Source organism: Plecotus auritus, assembly GCF_963455305.1.
Source record: "Plecotus auritus genome assembly, chromosome: X".
Classification (NCBI taxonomy): Eukaryota; Metazoa; Chordata; class Mammalia; order Chiroptera; family Vespertilionidae; genus Plecotus; species Plecotus auritus.
This window is the reverse complement of record NC_137784.1, coordinates 21529813-21547177: the sequence shown is the minus strand read 5'-3', so window position 1 is coordinate 21547177 and position 17365 is coordinate 21529813. Positions and strand designations below refer to the sequence as shown.

General features: G+C 42.1%; 1 protein-coding gene and 1 pseudogene across 2 annotated transcripts in view; both read right to left on the bottom strand.

Moving 5' to 3' along the window:
- The window catches only part of LOC308239423 (ATP-dependent RNA helicase DDX50-like), a 58054-nt pseudogene extending 44688 nt beyond the window's left edge, over positions 1-13366 (bottom strand). Inside the window, exon 1 of the transcript in view lies at positions 13254-13366. The product of the transcript in view is annotated as an ATP-dependent RNA helicase DDX50-like (transcript). The remainder of the gene's footprint in view (positions 1-13253) is intronic.
- The window catches only part of IL1RAPL1 (interleukin 1 receptor accessory protein like 1), a 1468096-nt gene that overhangs the window by 527750 nt on the left and 922981 nt on the right, over positions 1-17365 (bottom strand). The window lies entirely within an intron of this gene.

Sequence of the window (17365 nt, the reverse complement as noted above, 5' to 3'; positions counted from 1 at the left end):
CACCCCTATGTTCATAGCAGCACAATTCACCATAGCTAAGATTTGGAAACAGCCCAAATGCCCATCAGCAGATGAGTGGATTAAAAAACTGTGGTACAAATTGCAATATTGGCAAGTCTAATCCTATAAGGCTGTCTCCAGCACCAAACTTCTCCCAGCGTAGACACAGCTGATCCTTACAGCCAACTGGCCTGGAGGTCAATTCCTCCCAGTGATACCAACAACAATCAAGACTTAACTACAACAAGGCTATACACACAGTCCACAAAGGGGTGCACCAAGAGTGTCCACCTCAGGTTAACTGGGGAGGCCACCCACTGGGCCATATAGGAAACCTAGCACACAAATCTACCCTACCAACTCAGGGAAGCAGTGAAAATGCAGCGTCAAAGAAACAGATCACAAACGAAAGAAATGTATGAAAGCAAACGACTGGATATAGAATTCAAAACCACAGTTATAAGGCTTTTCAAGAATATCCTAGAAAAGGCCGATAAATATAATGAGACCCTCGAAGATATGAAAAAGGACCAACTACAAATTAAACATACACTGACTGAAATAAAAAATATTATACAGAGACCCAACAGTAGACTCGAGGAACACAAGAATCAAGTCAAAGAATTGAAATACAAAGAAGCAAAAAACACTCAACCGAAAAAGCAAAAAGCAAAAAAAAATCCAAAAAGTTGAAGATAGTGTAAGAAGCCTCTGGGACAACTTCAAGCGTACCAACATCAGAATTATGGGGGTGCCAGAAGAAGAGAGAAAACAAGATACTGAAAACCTATTTGAAGAAATAATGACTGAAAACTTCCCCCACCTGGTGAAAGAAATAGACTTACAAGTCCAGGAAGCGCACAGAACCCCAAACGAAAGGAATCCAAGGAGGACCACACCAAGACACATCATAATTAAAATGCCAAGAGCAAAAGACAAAGAGAGAATATTAAAAGCAGCAAGAGAAAAACAGTTAATTACCTACAAGGGAGCACCCATACGATTGTCAGCTGATTTCTCAACAGAAACTATGCAGGCCAGACGGGAGTGGCAAGAAATTTTCAAAGTGATGAATAGCAAGAACCTAAAACCAAGATTACTCTACCCAGCAAAGCTATCATTCAGAATTGAAGGGCAGATTAAGAGCTTCACAGATAAGAAAAAGCTAAAGAAGTTCATCACCACCAAACCAGTATTATATGAAATGTTGAAAGGTATTCTTAAAGAAGAGGAAGAAGAAAAAAGTAAAGATAAAAATTATGAACAACAAATACATAGCTATCAACAAGTGAACCTAAAAATCAAGTGACTTAAAAACCTGAGGAACAGAATAATCTGGTGAATATAATAGAATCAGGGGCATAGAAAGGGAGTGGACTGATAATTCTCAGGGGGAAAGGGGTATGGGGTGGTTCAGGAAGAGACTGGACAAAAATCATACACCTATGGATGAGGATAGTGGGGGGGGGAGGTAAGGGCAGAAGCTGGGGTGGGAACTGGGTGGAGGGGAGCTATGGTGATAAAAAGGAGAAACAATTGTAATAATCTGAATAAAGATTTATTTAAAAAAAACTGTGGTACATCTACACAATGGAATGCTACGCTGCAGTAAAAAAGGAGTTCTTACCATTTGCAACAACATGGATGGAGATGGAGAGCATTATGCTAAGTGAAATAAGCCAGGCAGAGAAAGATATATATCACATGATCTCAGTCATTTGTGGAATATAATGAACGGCATAGGCTGATGAACAAAAATAGATCCAGAGACAGAGAAACATCAATCAGAACGTCATACCTCAGGGAAGGTAGGAGAGGGTGGGGGTAAGAGGGAGAGCTCAACCAAAGCACTTATAGGCATGCATATAAGCCTAATCAATGGACACAGACAACAGGGGGGTGGTGTCATGAATGGGAGGTGGGGGGGAATGGGGGAATAAGGACACATATGTAATACCTTAATCAATAAAGAAATTTAAAAAAATTTAAAAAAAATAAAATGATGGTACATCTACACAATGGAATACTACGCTGCTATAAAAAAAGATGGAATTCTTACCATTATAGCAGCATGGATGGACCTGGAGAGCATTATGTTAAGTGAAATAAGCCAGGCAATGAAAGAAAAATACAACATGATCTCACTCATTTATGGAAAATAAAGAACATTATAACCTGATGAATAAAAAGATAGATACAGAGGCAGTAAAGCAGTGAGCAGACTGTCAAATTACAACTGGAAGGCTGGGGAGTGTTGGAGAGGGGGTGGAAAGAGATCAACCAAAGGACTTGTATGCATGCATATAAGCACACTAATGGACACAAGACACTGGGGAGGGGATGAGGGCATGCGACAGGGGGTAGGGGAGGCTGGGGGAAGGTCAATTCGGGGAAAAAAAGGAGATATATGTACTAATATATGTAATACTGTAAACAATAAAAGAAATATGGGTTACTTTTATTATAAACATCCCATACACACTCTGGGGGAAAAAAAAGCAGTTCTGAAAGCATTGACATTTTAATTATACATATTATTTTGCCTGAAATTATATGCACCACAACAAAAGTGCTGACACAATATTAAGTGACACAATGTGATGAATTGTATTTTTTCTCTTCAGAGAATTTTTTTTCTTTTTAATGACAATAGGAATAGAAGGATATTAGAAGAAGATGAGTAGATTAGGCCAGGTTGACATGTTCCTTTGTACATAAGTAATGCTTCAGATCTAGATTCTATATTTATATTTAACTAGTGGCCCAGTGCACATATTCATGCCTTGGGCCACTAGTTAAATATTAAAAAGAAATTAATTGGAAGGTGGCCGATAGGGCGGGACTGGGTGAGACAGCTGGACATGCCCTGGAGCCAACCTCCAGTCCCTCCCTGGCCGGCCACACCTGGGGCAGTACCGCAGTTCAAAGGGTATCTGTGGAGTGAGCAGGGTCCCTCTGGCAGGTGGGGTCCCTTGGCCTGGCCTGCGGGGATCTGGCCAAAACCGGCTCTCTGACATCCCTCGAGAACCACCACTGCCAAGTCATGGCAGCTCAGCAGCTCCTGCATTGAGTGTCTGCCCCTAGTGGTCAGTGAGCATCATACCTACAGGCCAGTCGGATGGTCACTTAGCCTTTTATATATATATAGATGATGTATCCATACATAGGCACACATGCATACCTATAGTCATGCTTCAGTTAACTTTTCAGTAAATGCTCTAGTTTATTACCCCCCAAAAAGCAAATACTGGGACCAACAGTACTAAATGGAGTTTCAAGGTCAGAAAGAAGTGAGACAGAAATGAAGCAATTGAATTTGGACAAGAAGAGGTCACTGAACATTTGTTAGTCATCAAGAGAGACTGGGAGGGCAAAGAAAGATTGATTTCTGCAAAGTGTTGGCTTGAAGCCAAACTAGAGTGAGATAAAAGGTGAGTCAGATAAAGATAAAGCCTATCGAACAAATAATAAAACTACTTTAAGAACTTAGAGAAATGGGACTGTCATTAGAGTAGAGAGTTGGGATGAATGGGCTATAGTGGGAAGCTATGAGTGCCTGAAACAAGATGTGAGGGAACTAACAGGGCAAAAATTGAAGTGTTCATAGAGGAAGAGAGCAAAATATGAGCCTGGGAGTGGGGTGGGAGATGGGGATGGGTGGAATTACTCTATATATGTTATTTTCATAACTTACTTTTTAAACCAAAAAATATTTTCTAAGGATCTTTCTATAACAGTGTACAGAGATCTGTCCCATTCTTTCAAGTACCAATGCATACTATTCTGTAGAATAAATGACGACTTATTCTTTAAACATTCATCTAGATCAGCAGTCACCAACCTTTCAGACCTCATGAACCACCAGTGGTCCGCGGACCACTGGTCGGCGACCACTAATCTAGATCATTGACAATTTTACTTATTGAGAAAACAATGCTTAAATGACTAACTTTGTTCATTCATCTCCCACCCTCTGTGTATTTTGTCTTAGGGATTTAGAAGTGAAATAATTGGGTCAAAGGTTATAAGCATTTTCAATTGTCAAAATGTCAAATAATCCTCTGAAAAGGTTGTGAAATTTTACTCTCTTAAAACATTTTGCGCCGAAACCGGTTTGGCTCAGTGGATAGAGCGTCGGCCTGCGGACTGAAGGGTCCTGGGTTCGATTCCGGTCAAGGGCATGTATCTTGGTTGCGGGCACATCCCCAGTGGGAGGTGTGCAGGAGGCAGCTGATCGATGTTTCTCTCTTATCGATGTTTCTAGCTCTCTATCCCTCTCCCTTCCTCTCTGTAAAAAATCAATAAAATATATTTAAAAAAAAAAACATTTTGCAACATTTGTGATGTTGAATACTCCTTTGTTTATTTAAAAGACACTACCAAGAAGACAGAACTGAACCTCACATCACCCTGCTTGGCCCCGGAGGATGACTGGTTAGCCAGAAACGGGTAAGATTACTCAGGGAAGGAACAACCTAAGACAGGCACAGTCACAGAGGGGCCATCAGGAGAGAACTTGGGGATCAACAGAGGTGGGGCACAGACCCTCACCCCCGCAACCTTGCAGGGGCCTGAACCCTCACCCCGTCTGAGGGAGGTCTCCTGCCCCCATGGCTGCTTTGCTTCCCACGCCCAGCTCAGATCGGGACACAGGTGACAGACAGTGACTTGGCCCAGCTCAGATTTGGACCCAGGCAACAAACAGAGACTTGGCCGATAGCAGGTGCCCTATATCTAAATCCAGCCTAGCATCAGGAATGCTCAGGGCCTACTCAAGAAAGCAAATAATCCTTTCCACTAATATTTACAGGGTAAATTAAGATTGTTGGTACAGTATTAAATTTGACAGTAAAATAATAATCAAGTTTTCAGATTAATTTAAATAGGCTAATTGAAATAAGTGAATATTCAAGAAAATTTAATTGTACTGGACAAAAAGCTGTTCCTAATGTGGTAACTAAAATTTCTATTGGTAGTTCATCTCATGGTAAAATTCCTGAACATGCAATGAAACCAAAGCAGTCATATTTTTGTGCAAAAAATTAAAATTAAAGTTATCAAGACTGCATTATAAAATTTACAAAAGCCTCCATTAATCAAAAAAGGGGGGATAGTAGGGTAATATCATATAAGGAAAAATATCCTATAAGTAAATTACATCTAGAAAACTTTTACTTTACAAAATTAGTTTTCATTTGTAACGCTAACAGCAAGACCCCATGAAAAACACACATGGTGTCTAAATAAGACAAAGGAAAATCGTTTGGGCAAAAATAAAAAGGATCCCAAATCAATTATATAGAAAAGATTCCTTTATTAACTTTTGGTCGAGAATATGTTTGTATATTTTAGAAAACAACTCCAAGACCATGTGGATTCCTGCAACAGAGAGGAATTGACAGGTCTGCTCCAACCACGAAGACAAGAGGAGAAACAGTCCAGAGATGGGAGACGCTGAGGACGCCTTGCCACGCTAGCAGTCAGAAGCTGTGTGACACAGCAGGTTGCCTAGGACCAAACCAGAGAGGGTCGGACCTGCATTGCCACCATGTGCCCACCATCCAGATATCATTGCTGACATGTACACTTAAGGAACTGTTTGACATTGAAACGGGGACTCATAACTGTTGGACATTGAAATTGGGACTCAAACATTTTTTGTTATTATATGTTTATTTCTAGTCTGCAGAGGCAAGATTTTTTAAAGGAAAGAAATGGGGGAAAAATAGATACAGAGGCAAAGAAGCATTGAACAGACTGTCAAACTACAGCGGGAAGGCAGAGGAGGTTGGGGGGGGGCTGTAAGAGATCAACCGAAGGACTTGTACGCATGCATATAAGCATAACCAATGGATACAAGACACTGGGGGGGGGGCAGGTAAAGGCATGTACTGGGGGGAAGGGGAGGCCGGGGGAGGTCAATGGGGAAAAAAAAGGAGACATATGTACTACTATTTGTAATACTTCAAACAATTAAAAAAATAAAATAAAATAAATAAAAGACACTACATACTAAGGGCTGACACTGGGAATACATGAAGTGAGGAGGGAGTGGAAACTTCTGCCCTCAGATCTTATAGTCTATGGGGGTGTGAGAAAACAGAATAAACAAATAACAGTTTAAATATATAATGGAAAGCAGGATGTAGCATAATAATGCAAGGAAAGACAGAGAGTGAGGGGTGTGGGCACAAGATACTGTCTTAGGCAGGGAGAGTCAGTACAGAACTGCTAGCTATTATTATTTTTGTTGTTTTCACTCTAGCTAAATCTGCAGGGTCTACTAGTTAAGTGGCATCTGACAAAGGAATCCTTTGAAGATGGAGTCTGTTATGAGTATGTAGAGATGAGGGGCAAAAGGTAGCTATACCACAGAGCTGATTACACAAAGCATCAGCTTTCTCTGTGTTCTGGCCTTCTAAATTTTACAGCCTGATCTGTGTCCACTGTTAGAAGAGATGATCATCTATATATATAAAAGTCTAAGCGACCAAACAACCGAATGACCGGTCGACCGGTTGCTATGATGTGCATTGACCACCAGGGGGCAGACGCTCAATGCAGGAGCTGACCCCTGGTGGTCAGTGCACTTCTACCATGGGAGCACCGCTCAGCTGACCGACGGGTGCCAGAGGAAGGGCTCACAGCTGGCCGCCACAGCCCAGAGACCACAACGGAGCAACAGTGAGCCTACCGAGCGGTGGTGGCGGCAGCAAGTGCAGCAGGGCCGGGTTGAGCAGGAGCAGCAGGCAGGAGCGGCAGGTGATGTTGGACTGCCAGTTTTGGCCCAATCCCAGCAGGCTATGCTGAGGGACTCCACTAGTGCACGAATCTGTGCACCAGGCCTCTAGTAGTAGTAATAATAGACATAAGAGCAAAAATATCTTGAGCATTTCTGTCATGCCAGACACTAGGCTAATCATGCTTCAAGCATCACCTCATTTAACCTTCACATAACATCTTAGGAGATCATCCCTATTTTCCCCATTTTACAATTGAAGTCATAGATTTAGTGAAAATGTAGCTTATCTATACCATCTAGAGAATCCATATTGTGTATTAGTTTAAAGCACAGGCATAGGTAAAAAGTAAATGAGTCAACATATTTAAAGTGGCAAGACTAATGTGGGGCATATAATAGGTGCTATATAAATGAAAACTATTATTATAATTATTAGTTTGTTTCTTCACCAAGTGTGTTTGAATGTCTGCTATGTTGTAGGTATAGTGCTAAGTTCATGATGTGGTTTAATACAGCCTTTGACATCTCAGAACTTATAATGGACTATGACAAATTATTAACATAAAGATATCAAATGTTTTGAATAAAATGATCATTCTGGACTTGTTTCCTATTGATGTGGTATGAAACTTTGAATTTATTAATTAATTAATCTAATGAGTATTGGTACATGTGGTACCAGATACTCTCCTAGGCCCTTCAGAGAACAGATGAATAAGACTTACCTCTGAATAGGATGTTACCTACATCAAACTCACATAAACACCTGACAATAATGTAACACTGAGTGTTAATAGAAACATCTAGAAAATCCTAAGCCAGTGGTCGGCAAACTGCGGCTCTGTTGACTAATGAGTTTGCCGACCACTGTTTCCTTAATCACAAGGAACAAAAACAGCCTGTAATTATTGGAATCGAGAGTCTAGGTCAGTGGTCAGCAAACTCATTAGTCAACAGAGCGGCAAACCGCGGCTTGTGAGCCGCATGTGGCTCGCGAGCTGCAGTTTGCTGACCACTGCCCTAAGCGACTGGTCAAACATTCGACTGGTTGACCGTTTGACCGATCGGTATGATGTGCACTGACCACCGGGGGCAGATTCTCAATGAAGGAGCTTCCCCCTTGTGGTCACTGCACTTCCACAGTGGGAGCGTGCCACTCAGCTGCCTGACGGGTGCCAGACACCAGGCTCACGACTGGCAAGTGCAGCTAGCAAGTGCAGCTGTGGTGGCGCAAGCCTCTCCTGCCTTCACGGCAGCAGCAGGCATAGCAGGGCTGGGATGAGCAGGAGTGGCGTGGCGCCAGACCCAAGCTCAGGCTCCTCCCCAGCCACCTGCCACTTTGCACACTACTACACCCGTTGGGGGATGTTGGATTGCTGGTTTCAGCCCAATCCCCACAGGACAGGGGATCCTGGATTGGGAGAGGACGCAGGACCCTACCTGTGCATGAATCCATGCACCGGGCCTCTAGTTTATTTATAATAGAAATGCAGAGAGAAAATGCAAACGGTTATCTTATAAAAGGTGCTATCACAAAATATCCATAGCTGTTATCACTAACTATTGAAATTTCTGACCTGCATATCGATTTTGCTCTTTGTTGTGAGCTAACCTTCCCTTCTATGTGAATTTCAACAACTTGGCTTTCTTTCATCCTGTTATGCTCAATAGCTTAATAATCATAGAACAATAAAACTTGTGGGTGCCTTGAAAAATGTTGCTTAGTCTCTGACCTTCATTCACGTGCATGGCTAATCCATCCAAATCAGGTAAATGACCTTAGTGTCTGCTTTTATGTTTTACTCTTTCTTGGCTACTACATTATGCAAGACACAGATGCCCTTATGAATACGAAAGTGCTTCAATATGTTAGAGTAGTAACTCTAAAATAATCATTTTTTAAATCCACCCTTTAATTATCTTTTAATCTAATGAAATAAATATATAGTCGTGCTCACTTTCCCAAAGAAAAATCTATGCTATGTAGGTGTCCATCATCAAATGTGTACTAAAGGAAACACTTAAAAGAAACTGTGCAAAACAACACTTCAAAATGTGTGATAAATTATTACAGAAAACATGTAACTAGTGATAGGGACATAACACATCCATAGCAGAAATAAACATTTTGTCTTTATCATCATGTTAATTGAAAGACTAAATTAAGAATATATCCATATGCTGTAAGAACTCATAAAAAACTTGCTCTAAAATACATATTTCAAAATAATAATACACATTTCATAATACTTTTACATTATGTTATATTTTATGATTTACAGTGTTTCAGTTCAGAAAGAACATTAATGATATTAAATTCATCGGTACTTTCCTATCATATTTAAGCAGAGGGATTATAGAAAAATAAATAATTCTTTCCATGCATTATCTACAGGCTCACAGGGAGAAGGCTATGGGAAACTTAATTGCATTCACAATGAAGTGAGAGTAGAGTGGTACAGAGGTGAAATTTTCATTAAAACAATTACTCATATATTTCTACACTAATTCATACATAGATGCTAAAAAGCAGGAGGACCTCAAGTTCTAAAACATATATCAATTGTATTATAGTACTAATGAATATCCTGCATAGTTGTCTAAGGTAGGAATATATTCAAAGTATTTGTCTTGATGACAAATTGACACTCAAATTAAATTTAAAGTGTAATGATTTTCCAGACCTGAAGTGCAATACAAATAGCCTCTGGTACAATAAGCATTAATGCCTAAACATAAAATGAATGAAGCGACATTTTATGGAGCAACTGTCCTGTGCCAAGTCCTGAGCATGAAAAGGTGACTAAAAGAAAGCTTCTCAGGAAGCCGATAGAAAGGCAAAACGTCATTCAAGCTGGTGAGGTACTTCTTTACAAATATCACCATCCCTACCAATCCTACCTCTCATCCCCTTTCTTCTATTGCTACTAGGTAACACCTATCTGGTATTAACTTATTTGATTGTTAAAATAACCCTACCAGGTAAATACTATTAGTTAATGAGTCAATTTACTCCACGATGTACAGGTGGAATAGTGTAGGAGGTGGAATTCCAAATTTGACATTCTGGTTCAAGTTACAAATTTCACATTCAATTACATTTTTTTGAAGACTGAATTGTCTATGTCTCTGAGAAAGTAAAAATGCATACATAGATATACATATATTAGCCATTAACTGTGTGTTTGAAATGCTAGAGGATAGAAAAAATGGGCTTGTTATTCTTAGCAATAACCTTTAACATAATAAGTAGTCCACATTATGAATATCTAACAAAGAAGAACCATTTTATCAACTTATCTGTGTTGGGAATAGAGAACCTGATAAAATATAAAGGTTCTCAAATCTACCCTCAAGCACAGGATGCAGACAAGTGAAAGTATTTCAAGGTGCATGCAAATACTGCTAGAGGGAATTTGTTGTTAAAAAAATCAGGAAAAATAACTTGGTATAATGAATAGTAAAGATTTTTATTTGTCAAAATAACAATACTTTGATAATGTCTGGATTTAAGAAATATTGATTCAGTTTTTATTATATGCTTAAAAGGATCTGTAGTACAGAGGGTAAAACAAGCCATTCAAGGAGAAACAGGCATTACTAGGAAAAAGGGCATATAATGAATATATAATTGCAAAACCAAGATAAATGCTTTAGGAGTTGCAGTTTCTGATAGATTCATGATCCAACTGACTCAGCATTGGGATGAGAGAATTCTTGACTTGGCTTGAAATTTGAATGATGTACAGAAATAAACCAGGAAAAATGGCTTGGGGTGGGGAAGCTGGGATGAAGGGCATTTCACATCAAGGAAATATATTCCAGAAAGAGTTCCAGAAAGGTGGTAATATTGGGGTCACTTTAAAAGAAACCATTGTAGCCTGGCCTGCATGACTGAGTGGTTGAGCATCAACCTATGAACCAGGAGGTCACAGTTCGATTCCTGGTCAGGACACATGCCTGGGTTGTGGGCCCATTCCCTAATAGGGTCGTGCAGGAGACAGCTGATCAATGATTCTCTCTCATCATTGATGGTTTTATCTCTCTCCCTCTCCTTTCCTCTCTGAAATCAATAAGCTTATTTTTTTAAAGAAGTCATTTTATAGATGACAAGAAAGCATAGAGTGCATATGTTTTGCTGGAGATGTAGACATGGGACTAACCAAATGTTACATGTTGAATTGTGAACCCTCAAATTTATATGTTGATTTCCTAATCCCAAACACCTCTGAATATTACCATCTCTGGAAATAAGATCACTGGTAGATGTGAATAGTTAAGATAAGGTCATGCTAAAGTGTAGTGGACCCCTAATCCAACAGGACTGATGTCCTTAGCAAAAGGGAAATTTTGGACACAGGGATATACATAAAAAAGAGATGATATGAAGAGATAGAGCAAGAAATTAGCCCTCTACAAACCAAGGAGAGCGGTCCATAACACATCCTTCCCTTGTGGTCCAAAGAACCAATCCTACCAACACCTTGATCTCCAAATTCTAGCCTCCAGAACTACCCAATAAATTTCTGTTGTTTAAGCCACCTAGCTTGTGGTACTTTGTTATAGCAAACAGCCATAGGAAACTAATACACCAGACTAGGATGTAGATTTTGTCTTTTTTTATTTAAAGGAGTGGGAAGTTGTGTGTGTGTGTGTGTGTGTGTGTGTGTGTGTGTGGTGTGTGTGTGTGTGTGTGTGTGTATCTCCCCATCACTTAGAGGTTGTAACATGGTCAGAGCTGTTTTGAAAAGATACTTTCAGCCAAAGTGTGATGAGTAGTTTGGAGGACACCAAGCAATTTCAGTCACAATAGGATTTTGTTCCAGAGTGGTGACAATAGAGGAGAGTTGAGGAATTTGAGAACTTATGAAACTTATGAAGAGAAGGATTAAAATGGGAGATGAGGCAGAGGGAAAATATAGAACATTTAAAGTTCTTATTTCATACTAGAGGCCTGGTGCATGAAAATCGTGCATGGGGGGTTGGGGGGAGGGCGGTGTCTCCAGGCCAGCCTGCATCCTCTCCAATCTGGGACCCCTCAAGGGATGTCTGACTGCCCGTATCCCTCTCACAATCCAGGGCTGCTGACTCCCAACCACTCGCCTGCCTGATTGCCCCTAACCACTTCTGCCTGCCAGCCTGATCACCCCCTAACCTCTCCCCGTCAGCCTGATTGACACCTAACTGCTCCCCTGCTGGCCTGATTGCCCCTAACTATCCTCCCCTGCAGGCCTGGTCATCCCCAACTGCACTCCCCTGCAGGCCTGGTCCCCCAAACTGCCCTCCCCTGCAGGCCTGGTTCCCCCCAACTGCCTTCCCCTGCAGGCCTGGTCCCCCCCAACTGCCGTCCCCTGTAAGCCTGGTTGTCCCCAACTGCCCTCCCCTGGTCCCCACCAACTGCCCTCCCCTGCTGGTCCGGTCACCCCTAACTGCCCTCCTTTGCTGGCCCGGTTGCCCCTAACTGCCCTCCTTTGCCAGCCTGGTCGACCCTACCTACTCTCCCCTGCAGACCTGGGTCCCCCCAACTGCACTCCCCTGCAGGCCTGGATCCCCCCCCCAATTGTCCTCCCCTGCAGGCCTTGTCCCCCCCAAATTCCTTCCCCTGCAGGCCTTGTCCCCCCCCCCCAACTGCCCTCCCCTGCAGGCCATCTTGTGGTGGCCATCTGTGTCCACATGGGGGCAGCCATCTTTGACCACATGTGGTGGCCATCTTGTGTTGGAGTGATGGTCAATTTGCATATCACTCTTTTATTATATAGGATCAGCCATAATTCTAAAGTATGTACTGTATTTAAACTCATGTAATCAACACCTCTGGGGAGTACTCCTTTTACTGAGGAGGTAATAGGCATAGGAAGGTTGTGATGGCTCCAAATTCACACAGGTGGTGTGTATAGACATTGAATCTAAATCAAGCCAGGCTCCAGAGCTGTTAACTAATTCACATGATGCTTCAGGAAGATTTTTTTATTTTATTTTGTGCCTTACTAAGCTGGATGAATAATGAAAGTAATTCACTAAGAAAATAAAAAAAAAAAAAACAAAACAAAAAACAGAGATCCAAGATGGCAGTGTAGTAGTTGCAATTTACACTCACCTCCTCCCAGGACCAAACTGCAGTTACGACTAAAATATAGAATAATCGACATGAATAACCAGCTGAAGACTAGGTGAACAAAAGTCTTATAACCAAGGATTTACAGAAGAAGCCATGTTGGGACTGGTAGGAAGGGTGGAGACACAAAAAGGGCCGGCCCCAAACACAAATGTGGTGGCTAAGAATTTGGGGGGATATTGCAGCTGAAAATGTTCACCCTGAGAAGTGTGGGGTCTCAATCCCAAGTGGGGATCCCCATCCCAGAGCACCAGAGGTGGGGAGAGGAGCCCACATAACATCTGGCTGTGAAAATCAGTGGGGATTCTGTTTACCAGAAAGACACAGGAGCTTGCTAGAGACACTGGCACCATCTTGAAGGGTTGATGCACAAAAATCTCATTCTCAGCCACTCACCCTTGGCTCTGGAGGATGGAGGGTGGCTTGCAGTGGACTATAGTTGCCTGAGGAGAGACTGGGGTTTCTAGTTCTGGGGGGAGAGCAGAAGGAACAGCCACCAGGATCTCCATTCTACGTCCCTGTCCCACATGGCTGATCTTTCTTGGGCCAAGCACTCCCCTCCTATGGCATTAGCCTGGAAGAATAAAATAGCCCTACCCTCTAGACTCCCTGTCTCGCCCTGACCTGCAGACCTCATGCCCTGTGGTGCACACAGAGGGTGCAGAGATAGACTTGTGTGGCTCTGGTATGGGAGCTATTCCTCTCAGGCTTGACTGCTACCACCTTTTCATGGGGGAGTCCACTAGCTGCCCTCTCCTGATTACTGGTGGCCACACCTTGCTGAGCTCAGCACCAATTTATGATAAAATATTTCAGCAAATTGGGAATAGAGGGAGCATATCTCAACATAATAAAGGCCATATATGACATGCCCACAGCTAACATCATACTCAATGGGGAAAATTAAAAGCATTTCACTTAAGATGGAGAATAAGACAGGGATGTCCTCCTCCATCACTCTTATTCAATACAGTACTGTAAGTCCTAGCCACAATAATCCGACAAGCAGATGAAATAAAAGATATCCACATTGGAAAGGAAGGAATAAAACTGTTATTATTTGCAGATGACATGGTACTCTATATAGAGTACTCTATAGATGCCACCAAAAAACTACTAGAACTGATAAACAAATTCAGAAATGGAGCAGAATACAAAATATCCAGAAATTGGTTCCATTTTTTATATCAATAATGAACTAAACAGAGAATCTAAGAAAATAATCCCATTTACAATTGAATCTAAATAAGATATTTGGGGATAAATTTAACCAATTAGGTAAAAGACCTGTACTCAGAAAATTTTAAGGTACTGAAAAAATAAACTGAAGAAGATACAAATAACTGGAAGCATATACTATGCTCATGAATAGGAAAAATTAGCATTGTTAAAGTGTCTATACTACTGAAAGCAATCTATGGGTTCAATGCAATCTAGTGAGACCTTAGTTCTCTAATTTAATTCAATCTAGAAGGCTGTTTGAGAATTGATTTGCTTGAAATCCAAATTATTTTTACTATTAGAAAAATAGTTACAGCACAATTTCCTGAGATGTTAGTAATGTGACATTTAGCTGTAAACTAACTCATACTAGTACTCAGACATTCTCTCTTTTGTTTGTTGCCTGAGAGACATGTGACTGATAATGCAGGTATCAGCATGAAAGGGTTGTTGGGTCTAGAACCAAAATTATGTTTGACAACTGAGACATTTTTTTATGAACATCTTGGTTGAGAGACAAATTTTTCAAAATAGGAGAATTTTGAGAACTGAGGTTTGACTATAGACATATAGATCATTGGAACAGATAAAGAGCCCAGAAATCAACCCATGCCTATATGGACAATTAATAGTTGAAAAACTAGGCAAGAACATACAATGAGGTAAAGACAGTCTATTCAATAAATAATGTTGGGAAAAATTGGACAGATATATAAAAATATGAAGCTAGACTACCTTCTTAGACCATATCTATATATATAAAAGCCAGCGACCAGAATGCTGTAACAACCAGAATGACCGGTCGCTATGACACTCATTGCAGCCAGCAAACTGGCCTGATCCGGGACGGGGACAGCTGGCCAACCTCCTGCAGCCCCTCCCGCTGCCCAGCCCCACCCCAGATTGGCCTCCCCACCCTGATTAGGGATGGGTCTGGCTGGCCAACTGCCGGTGGCCCCTCCCCCTGGCCGGCCCCACCTCTGATTAACCCCCCACCCTATTGGCTCATGGCACCACCCCCCCAGCCAGCCCAGCTCCCAATGGGCCCCCCATTCCAATCAGGGGCAGGGCTGGCAGCCAACTGCCCGTGGCCCCTCCCCCAGCTGGCCCTGACCCTGATCGCCCCCCCCACACACCAATTGGGGTCGGGGCTGTCCAGCCAACCACCCATGGCCCCTCCCCCCAGCCAGCTGCACCCCTGATCGGCCCCCCCAACTTTCATCAGGGGCAAGGCTGGTGTCTACAGCCCATGGCCCCTCCCCCAGGCTGGCCCCTCCCCTGATTGGCCCCCCATACCAATCAGAGGTGGGGATAGCTGGCCCACTGCCCACAACCCCTCCCCCTGGTCAGCCCCACCTCTGATCAGCCTGTATCGCCCCAATTGGCCCACAGCCCCTGCCCCCAGCCAGCTCCACCCCCAATTGGCACCCCACGCTGATCAGGGTCAAGGCCAGTGGCTACCGCCTGTGGCCACTCCTCCCAGATGGCCCCACCCCTGATCGTCCCCCCACCCCAATCAGGGGCAGGCCCTGCCAGTCAATTGCCTGCAGCCCCTCTCCTCGGGCCAGCCCAGCCCTGATTGGGCCCGAATCAGGGGGGGGGGCAGCCGGCCAACCTCCCACCATCTCCTCCTCCAGACAGGTCTGGCCCCAATCCTCCCCGATTAGGGCCAGGCTGGCCACACCCCACCCATGCACAAATTTGTGCACTGGGCCTGTAGTATAAGAATAAACTCAAAATGGATTAAGGACTTAAATATAAGGATCAAACCATAAAAATCTTAGAAGAAAACATAGGCAGTAAAACCTCAGACATTTCTTTTAGTGATATTTTTTCTGATAAATCTCCTTGGGCAAGAGAAGCAAAAGAAAATATAAACAAATGGGACTACATTAAACTTAAAAGCTTTTGCACAGCAAAAGAAGCCATTAACAAAGTGAAAAGATACTGAATGGGAGAAAGTATTTGCCAATAATACATTTGATAAAGGGTTAATATCCACATTTTATAGGTAAGTTATAAGTCAACACAAAAAAAAAACAAACAGTCCAAGTGAAAAATGGGTGGAGGACATTCTCCAAAGAGGACGTACAGATGGCCAATAGACATACAAAAAGATGCTCAATGTCACTAGTTGTGTGAGAAACTTAAATTAAAACCACAATGAGATATCACAGCACACCTGTCAGAATGGTTATCATCGATAAATCAACTAATGACAAGCATTGACAAGAATGAGAAAAGGGAATCCTCATGCATTGTTGGTGGGAATACAGATAGGTGCATTCACTACAGAAAGCAGTATGGAGTTACCTCAAAAAATTAAAAATTGAACTGCTTTATGACCCAGTAATTCCACCTCTGGCAATTAATATGAAAAAAAGCAAAAAACTTATTAGAAATAATATATCCACCCCTTTGTTCATTTCAGCTTTATTTACAATAGCCGAGATATGGAAGCAACCTAAGAGCCCATCAATAGATGAGTGGTTAATAAAGTGTTGGTACACATATACAATGAAATATTACTCAATCATAAAAAGAATGATATCTTACCATTTTTGACAACATGGATGGACCTAGAGGGAATTATGCTAAGTGAAATAAGTAAATCAGAGTAAGACAAATATCATATAATTTCACTTATATGTTCAATCTAAAGAAAAAAGTTATGAGTGATCAATATTGAAACATAATCACAGACACAGAGAACAGACTGGTTGTTGCCAGAGGAGAAGTGGGTTGGGGGAATGAATGAAAGAGCTGGAGAAATTAGAAAGTGCCAATTGGTAGTTAAAGACTAGTCCCAGGGATGTAAAGTAAAGCATAGGGAATACAGTCAATTATATTATCATAAACATGCAGAGTGCCAGTTGGGAACTGGAATATCAAGGGGAATAGTATCCTATATAATAAAAGCCCAGCGGCCAAACAGCAGAACAACTAGAACGACAGGTTAACCAGTTGCTATAACGCATACTGACCACCAAGGGGCAGACGCTCAATGCAGGTGATTCCCCGTGGTGGTCATTGTGCTCCCACAGTGGGAGTGCCACTTGGCTAACCAGGATGAGCCGCGCTCCCACAGTGGGCCGATCCCTGCAGGCCACGCCCCCCACCAGTGCACAAACCCTGTGCACCGAGCCTCCAGTACAAACTAAAATTGAAAGCAAAATGTAAAAGAGAAGCTATCCATACCTCTCTTTACTCATAAGCTAAATGGAGACAGTAATAGAACTAGTTCATAGTTGAGTTGGAAGAATTAAATGAAATAATTCATGTAAACA